The sequence below is a fragment of the Lissotriton helveticus genome, chromosome 9, assembly GCF_964261635.1.
Source record: "Lissotriton helveticus chromosome 9, aLisHel1.1, whole genome shotgun sequence".
Taxonomy (NCBI): domain Eukaryota; kingdom Metazoa; phylum Chordata; class Amphibia; order Caudata; family Salamandridae; genus Lissotriton; species Lissotriton helveticus.
The window spans coordinates 827,501,965-827,515,236 of record NC_136070.1 but is presented as its reverse complement, the minus strand read 5'-3'; positions in this window follow the sequence as shown (position 1 = coordinate 827,515,236).

Genomic DNA, 13,272 nt, shown 5'->3' with positions numbered 1-13,272 from the left:
GGAGGTATCAGAGCGCTTTACATGAGGTTCAACAAAATTAGAAGATTACATCAGTTTCAATTTACAACAGTTGCTAGAAAAACAATTACAAGAGCATAGAGAACGAGATAAGTGGAGTGTAGAGGGGAAGGGGGTAAGGGTAAAGGAGTGAGGGGGAGATACAGCGGAAAGACGAAGGAAGGTCTGCCCAAAGTCTGGCTGGGTAGGTGACGGTCGAGGGGGAGTCCCAAAACCCATCTCCTCTATAGCTATCAGGTAGCTCAACAGGGCTTTGGCCAAATAGCTAGGTCTCAAGGGAAACATTAAAAGAACATGGAGGGCAAAATAATGGAGCGTAGAGGGGATATACAACAAGGAGAGACGAAAGAAAAGTTTGTCTAAAGGCCGACTGGGTAGGTCTAAGGTAGCTCCATCGGGCATCAGACAAAATAGTTCAGTCTCAAAAACATTGAGGGAGGAGAGAAGGAGAGACATAGATAGAGGGAGGATGTGGGAAGAGATGACCGGAGAGATGAAAGGAAGTCTGGCTAAAGACCGACTGGGTAGATGACGTCACCTTTCTCACACCTCTCACTCCTTTGCCCCTCTCTTTCTCGCCCCTCTCTTTATATCATCTACTGTACACCAGTCCCTTTACCCTACCTATTACTCATCTGCCTGCTACCTCTCTATCAACTATCTAGATTATTTTCCCCTCACAGCAGTCTCTTTATTAATTATTTCTCACCTGTCGATTCCCTCTCCACTCAGTTGTTTCCATTATCTCTCACCTGTACCACCTCTTTCTCTCTGAGCTCTCTCACAACAGTATTTCTATAACACCTTTCTTACACCTGCCTCCTACTCACCTGCTCTTTAAAGTGTCTCCTACTCACCTATCTCTTAGATGCCTCTTTTTCATCCTGTTCGATTTCTGCAGTTTTTTTCTGGCCTGTCCCTTTTTTAGCCATTTTCTCACACCTGTCTCCACTCTAAAACCTTATTGCACCTTTCTCATTTATGTGCCTGTCACATCTGTCTTTCTCACTGGCTGTCAGCTCTCTCTTTTTCGCCACTCTGTCGTAAACTTCTCTCTTGTCTCTCTTTCTCTCACATCTGTCTGTCTCTATCTCGCCAACATATATCACTTCGTCTTTATTGTATACTAGCAGCCTGTCCCGACGTTGTCCGGGAGCAATTAGGCTTCAGGCCCCCCGCCGCCCCGACGTTGTCCGTGGGTCCCCCGGAGCCTTCCTCCATATATTGCAGTATTATACCTCTATGTTTACTGTGTATGCTTTTGTAACCTGCACATGTCACTTTTTCCTCCTGTAATGCACCGTTTGCTACGCTCACGATTGTCACTTTTGTAATGCACCGTTTTCTAGCTCTTGTATTGTTTTTGGGTCACGATTGTCATTTTTGCTTTTGCTTCATTTAATGTAACGTTTGCTTTTGTTTTTTGCTCACTTGTAATGTTCTCATGCGCCGCTCCCACCTACCTCATCCGCCGCTCACCGCTCCTCCCCTCCGCTCCTCGCCGCTCCTCACCGCCTGTAACCTACCTCATCCGCCGTTCACCGCTCCTCGCCGCCTGTCCGCCGCCCCTCCCTGCGCTGATGTCCACCGCTCCTCTTCTGCTCCTGCACGCCGCTCCTCCCCGCGCTCCTGATGTCACCACGCAGGTCGCGGCCGGCGCTACTTGCAAGGGACTACTTTTTTTTACTGTCAATTTTTTAAATAACGTATATTTATTTTATTTATATAGCCTATGTCCATCTGCACACCCTGACGATTACAATGATGTATCGGGTGTGTGGATTGGCGCTGTGGTCCCCGAGTTTACCCGCCTCAAAGGTCCAAAGTTCTTGATTTATAATAGTAGAATAGATTTTTCATCTGTCTGTCACATCTGTCTTTCACTCTGTCAACTCTCTCTTTTTTGCCTGTCTTAAACTTCTCTCGTGTCTCTTTCTCTCTCACACCTATCTATCTCTATCTCTCCAACATATATCTCTTCATCTTTTCATCACTCTCAGTTATTTCTTTATTTTTCTTTCTCTCTAGCACATGCTTCTGGATCTCACCTATCTGGGGTCTTCTTCCTCTCTTCCGGTCCTTCTGCTGCTCCCTCTTTCCTCTCTTAGCACTTATTTTCTATCTGCTGTATTTCCCCTCTCCCCTAACATGTCCAGAGACAGCAAGCGACATCAAGGGATCTTTTAAAGGGTCTTCTCAATCAGCAAAAATAAATGATGTTGCATCCTCCTAAATGACAAATTAGAAAAGAACGAGGAAATCAGCGATTTCACTATTGTGGGTGAGTGTCAAAGTACATACGGCTCTTTATGTGTAGCTATGTACCTGGATGATTCCCCATTTCCTACTGTCAGTAGAAAAAGAAAATTGCAGCTAATGATGCTTTGTATATCTAAATAAAGCGATTAAGTACATGTAATCAAGCATCATTAGCTGCGCCTAAGCAGGTCTAGGGTTTTCTTTTCCCCTGGATGTCCTGTGAGTATTTGCGGGTGGCACCACTCTAATCCTTGTTTTTGGGACCCTGGGAATAAACAAACCCCGATGGACATATATCTAATCATTGGCTTTTTGTCCATTATGTGTGCGAGCAGTAGCTTCTGCGTCTTTGGATTGCTGTGCCTGTAACACTGCGTGAGTGAACTGTTCTTCTGAGTAAAAAGCCCCTAGAATCTGATCACCTGGGATTAAGAGCAGATGTTTGTTTGGTTTTTCAAGTATCTCATACACCAAATGGGAAAGAGCATCAGCTTTCCCATGTTATCGACCGGATAGGAACTGGATATCAAAATCTTTAAAGAACTGTGTCCAATGTAACTGTCTCATAGACAAGGCAAGTGCAGACTTCATGAACTTCAATTTTTTGTGATTAGTTAAGATGGCAACAGTATGGAGAGCAACGAACAATGTAATGATGGCACTCATCAAAGGCCTTTTTAGGTCTCGTCTACAGCATTGCTTTAGCAGTGCTTGTTTGGCGAGATTATAGTAAGGCTTTCAAAAGTCAACCCAAACTGCGGATTAGGTACAGTTCATGTGAGCCGGGCACGTGCACATCGCATACCATTTGTCTGAGCCTCGGCATCAGACTTCAAAGTAATGCGCTCCCCCGCCCCCCCTCCCGCATCAGACTTCCAAGGAATGCGCTCCCCCACCCCAGCAATGCCGAGAGCTTGTCTTCCACATACTGTAGCTGAGAGGGTTGAAATGTGAGCTCCGCTCTGCAGATCACTCTCCCCTGTCTGCCCAAAATGAGCACCGGCATAATCCAACATCCCAGAATCTCTCTCGAGTTTAAAATTCACCCTGGTTCTGCTTTCATTCTTGTTTTCCTCCCCATCAACATCAAATTACTATACTTAAACAAAGGTGCCAGTGCGTTCGTTGTCAGTAGTTTGTCGGCTTCAAACTCTTCCCCCTTCTCCCTGTGTGACTGCGCTGGCCTGTTGTGTTGCTAAGGGCGGAGATCCCTACTACAGCCCCTGCAGAGCAGGCACGACATACTACTGCAGGTTTGTTTACATCGGGCCCTTCTCCTTTCATCTTCATCTGAAGATAATCTGGGTCATTGGAAGGGCAGTGTGAATTAATGGGCAGGGGTGTCTCGGCTTGTACTGGCACTTTGCAGATCTAGAGCGAACCGGACCAGAATGTATTGGAGGTTTTTACGAGAGCAGCTCTTCTATTCCAGTGGCTGCTCATGGCGCTTTGCTGCTCGGTTTACTTGCGGAAAACCATGACTCAACGAACGGCTCTCACCCTCTTTTTCCTCGATTTGTTCCCCTGTGAAATGGATCCAAAAACACTTTGGCTTAAAATGTCTTCAGACATTTTTATATTCGAACAGGCAGCCGTGATTTAGAAATGAGGTGGGGGTAGGGGTGGCGCAGCTCTTTTTCTCTTCCCATTGCTTGTTTTTAATTTCCATGTAACTGTTACTGCATTTGTCACGACTCACTGTGAGGAGCTGAAAGTGCACTAGTGGTGGAGAAAAACGGTACATCTTGGGGCAATGCTTGGCTGCGGTGCCCTACTTGGTGTGAGGGAGAAAGAAAAGTAACTCAGCAAGACCTGGTGTTTTCTTAGGTTTCGTTACAGAATGTTTTAACACCAAAGGTACAAACGGAATTACAAGTACCAGAATGCTCAGCAAGAACTCTAACAGTACACAAGCTACACGTGTGGCATCGGAGACCTCGATCTCCCCTTCCAGTGCTCTTATGAGTCGCCTCTGAGCGCTTGTGTATTAGGACGCTGGATGCCAAACTAAGGGGTCGATTAGGATCGCGGACGGACTTGAGTCCGTCCGCGACCCCTGAGGAGGAGGGAACGTCCGCATGGGCTGCGGCGTTCCCTCCGATCAAATTAGGATGTGACCGCCAGGGTGGCGGTCACATCCTCTATCTCTAACATTGCGGCGGGTGCAGCTTCAAGCTGCACCCGCCGCAATGTAAAAAATCCATGCACAGCATTTGCGTGCACAAAGCGGCAGGCACCGCGCGGTGCCTGCTGCATTGTGCACGCAAATGCAGGGGGGTACCATAGGTACCCCCCATGTGCACCCCCCACCCCACCTTCACCCAGGGGGCCCGCAACGGGCCCCCGAAGTGAAGGTCCGTATGCTTTTCCACGGCGGTAAAGCCGCCGCGGAAAAGCATATATTTTCAGACATCCTAATATGCCTGGCGGTGTCTGATAGACACCGCCAGACATGTTAGTGCTTTTCCGCCGCGGTCGCCTTCCGACCGCGGCGGAAAAGCGGCGGACAGATTATCAGACCCACCAGCCATCCTGATTTGGCGGTGGGTCTTTGGAGTCTCCGCCGCGGTTTTTCCGCATCCTCCAGGCCGGCGGACACTTCCGCCGGCCCGGAGGATGCGGAAAAACCGCCATCCTAATCGGCCCCTAAATGTGCGAGTGAAATTGCTTTGAGAGAGGTTTGTGCCTAATCTATGCAGGTAGTAGTAACAATGGTAATAATTCCCAAAGTCTGATGTACAGTGAAACAGTGCTCTCCTTTTGGATGAAGACCCTGACAACTGCATGATCACAAATAAGAAGTTTTGCCTTGATTGAGCCCTTGCCCTGCCGGCCGTACGGGCGAAACATATGTCGGCTGTTCTTTTTCTAGCTGCACTTTTGGAATAACAATAAAAACAGCATATCACCCTTTAAAAAAGTACATTGGACTTTGGCCATTATTACCCTTGTTACTAGTACCGGGATAGATTACACAGACCTCTCTCAAAGCCCAATGTGGGTTTTGAAAGCTGTGCTACTCTCCCATTAAAACTCCTCAAAGCCATTTCCCCCCTCGCGCCCTGTGCACGCACCAAAACTGTGGAGGCAATCATCACTTGTCGCACTGCATTGTCCATGACCACAGGGCTTAACGGTAACTTACTTTGATAGGGACAGAGTGCTGGGATTTTGAAATGATACATAAAATGTTAAACAAGCACTGGTAACGCAAATTGGTCTGGCCTTGTTTCATCTATTGTGAGATGTGACAGGCTTTCTGCTTTGGTTTCCTGGTCGCCTCGAGGACCTGTGTCAGTTCCTGACTAATGTGTAGCTGGATTGCAAAATTACTGTGTGGTGCACCAGACCGTTTTAAGAGCATTCAGAATAGAGATCGCAGGTAAATCATAAATGGCATAATCCTTTCATTTAAAACCCGGATAAATAACTGAGGAGGCATAACAATGATTTATGGCCCTTTTGAAAGCTGTGCAGCAGGCCAGGAGTACAGTAGTGTAAAGAATTCTTAAGAGAGAACATAATGATTACATGGAATACCCTTCTTACAATTCACGAATTATTAACACGTGCAATTCAGGAATATGAGTAGACAGTTTTGCCTAGGTGGCCCAGCTTGAGCTTCACATTTCTGCTGGCTTCCATGGCCATTTTATATAGTGTGGCTGCAGAGGCAGACTTGCTTTGAGAGCAAGCAGTTCCACCGAAAGACCCATATGGTGACAACTCGAGAGTCCCCATGACACTTTCATGGGTGTACCAATAAAAAAAATTAAAAAGTTGATGGTGTTGCACAGCCCAGGTGCAGCTCCCTACAGTGACCCAACAGGTGGCAATGGCTATTTCAAATACTGGGCAGTAGGATCGCAGAATTTACTGCTATTCAGCCACAATGTAAAAGGAGGAGCACACTGTGCTCACTGACCAAGCGGAATATAACTTTCCTTCACGGCACCTGGGAGGTGTGATATTACAGGTGTTTACTACTGGAAAGGAGGGAACTTGCTGGTGGGGAATATAAAGGATCATGGATAGTACAGCTGCAAATCGAAGATCTAGAATATCATGTTTATAGTGATAATCAACTAGGCCATTTTCCAGGGATACCCTTTTTACTAACTCTGGGTGCTCGTGATCGCCGCTTGCTTAAAACTTATTACTGCACCTTCAATGAACCCATTAATGTGAAAAGAGTTTTACGCAGTATTATGACAGCAGTTGCATGTTAATGTTGATCAATATGATCTCCAGCCTCTCAAATAATGACAACCACACACAGCCACACACACAACCACACACACACAACCACACACACACACAACCACACAACCACACACACAGCCACAACCACAACCACACAACCACACACACAGCCACAACCACACATACAACCACAACCACACATACAACCACACATACAACCACACACACAACCACACACACACACCCACCCACACACACACACAACCACAACCCCACACACAATCACACACACAACCACATACAACCACAACCACACACACAGCCACACACACACAACCACACCCAACCAACCACACACACAACCACAACCACACACACACAACCACACACAACCAACCACACACACAACAATACACACAACCACACCACACATACAACCACACACAACACACACAACTACAACCCCACACACAACCACACACACACTCAACCACAACCACACACACAACCACTCACAACCACACACACAACCACACACACAACCACACATAAAAACCGCACACACACACACACACACACACACAACCACACACACACACAACCACACATACAACCGCACACACACACAACCACACACACACACAACCACACACACAACCACAACCACACACACAACCACAACCACACATACAACCACACACACACAACCACACACACAATAACACCGCCAGTGCACTTTTTCACCAGGCACAGACACCATCATTCGTCAGTGCACACTTTCATCCAGCAAAAACACCACAAGCCGTCAGTGCACGCTTCAACTAGGCACACACCACCAGACGGCAGTGCACGCTTTCACCAGGCACACACACACCACTAGCCGTCAGTGCACGCTTTCACCAGGCATACACACCACTAGCCGTCAGTGCATGCTTCCACCAGGCACACACCACCAGCCGGCAGTGCACACTTCCACCAGGCACATACACCACCAGTGCACAATTTCTACAGGCACACACACCACCAGCCATCAGTGCACACATCAATTGTTAACGCATCCACAATTAACTATTGTAGCAATCGCAGTATGGCGTGCATTACTTTTAAACATATTAATCTAAAGCGCAGCATGCCATCCTTGCTACAAAAATAAATACACATTTTTTTGACCTACAATTTATAGGCTTTTGTTGCAATTGGTGTTGCAATATTTAGCAATGCCAATAGCTCAAACTTAATTAATGCGAGACCTATTGGATTGCAAATGCTTGTTTTATATAGAAAACAATTCCTTATCCCCAACTGAGTAATTCGTTTCTGTAGGACTCAATTCGTGGGATAAGAATGCAACAGCATGTAGATTACCAGACTTGTAATCTCTTTGTGAGAACACTCCCCCCACTGCTACCTAAGATGCATTTGCTCCTAAAATGAAAGGTTGAGTGAGGGCTAGATGTTGTAGGATTGGAGCGCTAGTAAAAGCTCCCTTAAGTTGTCAAAAGCAAAAAGAACAATTGATGGACAGAATGCCGAACAATGTCCTACATTCACCCCAGTACAGAGATCTGGGCTATGTGGGATGGGTATGCCCAGACGTGGGTCCCTTGCTCACTGTGCCACTGGATTCAAGCTAGCCTGGCTGAAGAAGGGTCACTACCCTGAAACTGGTCCTAGGATGCTTGTTTCCGGTCCAGGGAGGACCTGGCTTGGCAGTTCAGTCTGGACTGTTACTATGAAGCACAGGGTCAAGACTGATTTGCATATGGCTGGGTCTACACTGGGGTGGCATGGTGAGCAAAAGAATGATGATTTAACCCAGATATCTTGACTGGGGGTGAATGTATGATTCATTCAGCATTCCATCCATCATTTGTTTGCGTAGCACTTTCGCCCTATGTGTGATGGGTATGCCCAGACGTGGGTCCCTTGCTCATTGTGCCACTGGATTCAAGCTAGTCTGGCCGAAGAAGGGTGACATACACTGAAACCAGTCCTAGGATTCTTGTTTCTGGTCCAGGGGGGACCTGGCTTGGCAGTTCAGTCTGGACTGTTCCCATAAGGCACGGGGTCAAGACTGATTTGCATATGGCTGGGTCTACTCTGGGGTGGCATGGTGAGCAAAAGAATGATGATTTAACCCAGATATCGTGACTGAGGGTGAATGTATGATTCATTCAGCATTCCATCCATCATTAGTTTGCATAGCACTTTTTGCCCTATGTGGGATGGGTATGCCCAGCCGTGGGTCCCTTGCTGACTGTGCCACTAGATTCAAGCTAGCCTGACTGAAGAAGGGGGACACACCCTGAAACCGGTCCTAGGATGCTTGTGTCCGGTCCAGGGAGGACCTGGCTTGGAAGTTCGGTCAGGACTGTTCTCATGAGGCACAGGGTTAAGACTGATTTGTATATGGCTGGGTCTAAACTGGGGTGGCATGGTGAACAAAAGAACGATGGATTTAACCCAGATCTCTTGACTGGGAGTGAATGTATGATTCATTCAGCATTCCATCTATCATTTGTTTGCGTAGCACTTTCGCCCTATGTGGGATGGGTATGCCCAGACGTGGGTCCCTTGCTCACTGCCACTGGATTCATGCTAGCCTGGCTAAAGAAGGATGACATATGCTGAAACCAGTCCTAGGATGCTTGTTTCTGGTCCAGGGAGGACCTGGCTTGGCAGTTCAGTATGCACTGTTCCCATGAGGCACAGGGTCAAGACTGATTTGCATATGGCTGGGTCTACACTGGGGTGGCATGGTGAGCAAACGAATGATGATTTAACCCAGATATCTTGACTGGGGGTGAATGTATGATTCATTCAGCATTCCATCCATCATTTGTTTGCGTAGCACTTGAGCTGTCAAAGACCCCTTTCTGCTTCCTCAGTTCACTGGAACTTCATACCCTTACATAGCAAGCAAGTAATGTGAGAAGCTAAGGTAGAAACATATTCAATGAAATGAAGAATAAAAGTTAGCAAATCACAGAAAGCTGTATATTTCCTTCACTGACTGGGGAGATTTAAACTGGGTAACAGGCACAACATTTTATGGGTCTAGGCTAATGTCCTGAGCTGATAACACATACTCCAAGATGGAATAGCAGGGACATGGAAATCACACTTTTCTAACTTTACAAACAACTTATTTTCCTTCAGTCTTTCAAAAATAGCTATAACATGTTTTTCGTGTTCGATAACAGACGAGGAGTAGATCAAGATGTCATCGATATAAGCAATGTTACACATGTCCAGATATTCCCTCAAAAACCTAATTTATAAAGAACTGAATGGCAGCTGGGGGATTACTTAGGCCGAAGGGCATAACCATGTACTCATATAGCACAAATTTGGTACGAAAATAGGGTTTCCACCTGGTATGTCCCTATTAAGTCAAATTTGGTGAAAATGTTGGTACTTTTAACTAGGCAGAGCAGTGAATGTATCTGAGGCAGGGGGTAACAATCTTTTATTTTAACATTGTTGAGGACTCTAAAGTCAATGCAAGGACCAAGACCACTCCCCTTCTTGGGTACGAAAAACAAAGGCAAAGATTCTGGAGAACGTGAAGGTCTATTAAAACCTATGCTGAGCAATTCGTCAAGATATTCACGGAGATACACATTTTCTTTCTCCATCATAGCATTTATCCTGCTGCAAGGAATTTGAGCCCCGGGCACCAAGTCAATCCGACAATCATAGTGTCGGGGGAAGCCATTTCCCCCCTCGCGCCCTGTGCACGCACCAAAACTGTGGAGGCAATCATCACTTGTCGCACTGCATTGTCCATGACCACAGGGCTTAACGGTAACTTACTTTGATAGGGACAGAGTGCTCGGATTTTGAAATGATTCATAAAATGTTAAACAAGCACCGGTAAAGCAAATTGGTCTGGCCTTGTTTCTGTCAGGATTGAACCCATTGTAGACTGCTCTTTGCGGGTTTCCTCTACTACTAAGTCTCCCTTTTGGTTCCAGTCAACTCCCCCTTCCACAAACTGGACTCAGCTAGTGGCTAATTATCGCTCCGCACTGATCAGGCATTTCCCTGTTGCCACAGTAAGCTAGTCAGTTAGCGTTCTAGTGTATACATAGAACGCGGTCTTTGTGTACTTGGAGCGCGAGCGTTTTTCAAACGTCGCACTTCAACTGAATATTTACCGAGAGGCGAACGTGTCATTCGCGCTCTTTCATAGTTAGCTATTTTTTGACTAATTTCATTGTAGTCAGTCAGGTTTAGTATCCTAGTTCTGTCCCTGTTCATTTTGAGCATTTCCATAAGGCTCTGGCGGCATTCTCCAGCCGCGTCTGTAACCCCTCACAGACTCGCAAGCCTCACGGACTGATGCAGCGAGGCTTTCCAGCGGGTTTGTGATCTAGCATTCCAATCACCGTTCTCTTCATACACGAGAATACCCGCTCCACAGAACTTGGTCGGCTTGAGCGGCATTCCTCGGCATCCCGGAATCGGCTCCTCCTAGCGTGTTGCAGAAGGTTGACTGCGGCTCGTCTCACAGACATCTCTTCACTCAGCGGCAGTGCAGCAACTAGCGGGTGAGCTCGAACCAGTCTTCTGTAGTCTGGAAATTATTTTGAACTGTTGCTCAGCCAAAAATGTAAGACGGCAGTCTTAATGACATTCCTAGAATATAATTCTTAGCCTGCATAAGACTTGAAACGCTACTACCTTGGGACTGAACATTTTGGCAGACAGCTGTTGGTGTAGTGTTCTGGAGCTACAGGCATCAAACCCCAAAATCTGAAACTACAAGTAGATAAAAATATATATATATATTCTTGTGTACCATCTACTCAGCATTCACAGTACTTTGTCAGCTCAGCTCCATAGACAATCTACACCGCTGATATTTTGAGACCTACTAGAGAGCAGCTAATACTCACACATACACAGGTAATTGGGAAAAAAGGTTTTGAGAGATAGGTTGAGGAAGCAAGCACTTAGAAGGCCAGAACTTAGTAATGTTGTTATTATGTTTTGCAGAATAACTCTTCACAATTCCTAGTGCGGTAGAAGATATCTGTGTGAGCAGTCTCTCTGTTTGTCTTATCCACTTCCCCTTTCCCCGACTTCACTGTAGCAAGAGAAATCCGGCGCAGTGGTGAAGGGGAATTGGGAGCAAGCTTCACCTTCGGTTTGATATCCCCGCGGAGCCTAGAGACTTCAGGTACTTGTTGACAGATTGAAGTGCCCGCTGTTGCTATCCGCTTGGGTATCATGGCCGAAGGATTAGATTTAAAAGCCCTGGGGTCCATTCTGGAAGATTTACAAAAGCAATTGATAGAAACCAGAGAGGAGGTTAGGAAATCTAATCAAGAGACTAGCTTTCTTCGTCAGAAGATCAATGTACTCACGACTAGCCCAAGTCCCGATTTCGGGGGTCAGAAGTCCCAAACTTTTAATCCTTCTCCATCCACCAGTGAGTTTTTCACCCAGGTAGTGCATGCCATGTCTCCCACCATTCCTCTTGCCCCTCCCGAAAGATTTCAGGGTGATCCAAATAAGGCTCAGGTTTTTGTCACTCAGTGTTCTTTACATTTTCTTTGTAAACCAATAATTTTCAAGGAGGATCAATCCAAAGTGGCGTTCATGCTGTCGTACCTGAGTGGAGATGCCGCGTCTTGGTCATTGCCTTTGGTGTCTACCAATGACCCTGTGCTGTACAACTTTCAGGAGTTCAAGACAGAATTTTTACGAATTTTTGATAGGAGAGCAATCTCTCAAACCACCGACAATGAGCTTTTAGATTTAAAACAAGGAAATCGAGAGTTGGTGGCATATTTAGCTCAGTACAACAAGCTTATAGTTGAGACTAATTGGCCAACAGAAAAGAGAGCAGCAATTTTTTACAGAGGTCTTCGAGACGAATTGAAGGATGGTCTTTCTCAGATTCCCAAGAGACCCACAGATGTCTCCGAACTTATCGACCTGGTTCTTCAAATTGATCAGAGACAATCGGAGAGGCGTCAGGAGCGGCGAAAGGAAACTCGCTCTATTCCTCCAAGATTTGACCGTATGCGTTCAGAGAGTGTTAAGCCCAAGGAAGAAGCCACGGTAGAAGAACCAATGCAAATTGGTACAGTCCGGGGACCACTTAGTACAGAAGAACGAGAAAAGAGAAGACAAGGCAAATTGTGTATGTACTGTGGAGGTTCTGGACATTTTGTCAAGGAGTGTCCACTTAGACCCAAGACATCGTCATGGGTAAAAGACAAGCTCCACCAGTAGACGGGGTTGCTCTGGTGGAAGCCGAATCTAAGTCAACTCCTTTAATCCAGTCCTTGTCTAACACCATGCAGTTTTCGGCTCCTCACCTCATACTTTCTTGCCAAATTATTTTTGGAAAAGATCAAAGTGCTAATGTAGCCATTATGATTGACTCTGGAGCCACAGGAAATTTTTGCGATATTTTGTTTGCAAAAAGATTGGGAATAAACTTTGTGAGGAAGGACAAACCTGAGCCAGTGCGAGCAGTCGATGGAACCCCTTTATCTTCCGGTCCGATAGCCTTTGATACAGAGACAATTTCGGTGATAGGACCTGGAGAACATTATAGTTACCTTCGATTCAGTTTAATTGATGCTCCTCAATTTCAACTCATTTTGGGCCTGCCTTGGTTAACTGAACATAACCCGAAGATAGATTGGGCAAAGAGAATTGTAGACTTGACCTCCGAATATTGTTTGGAACACTGTTTTCATCCTCAATCACTGAAAACAGAGTCAAGCGAGAAATACTGTTTGGCCAATCAACCGCAAGTAATTTGCTTGGTGG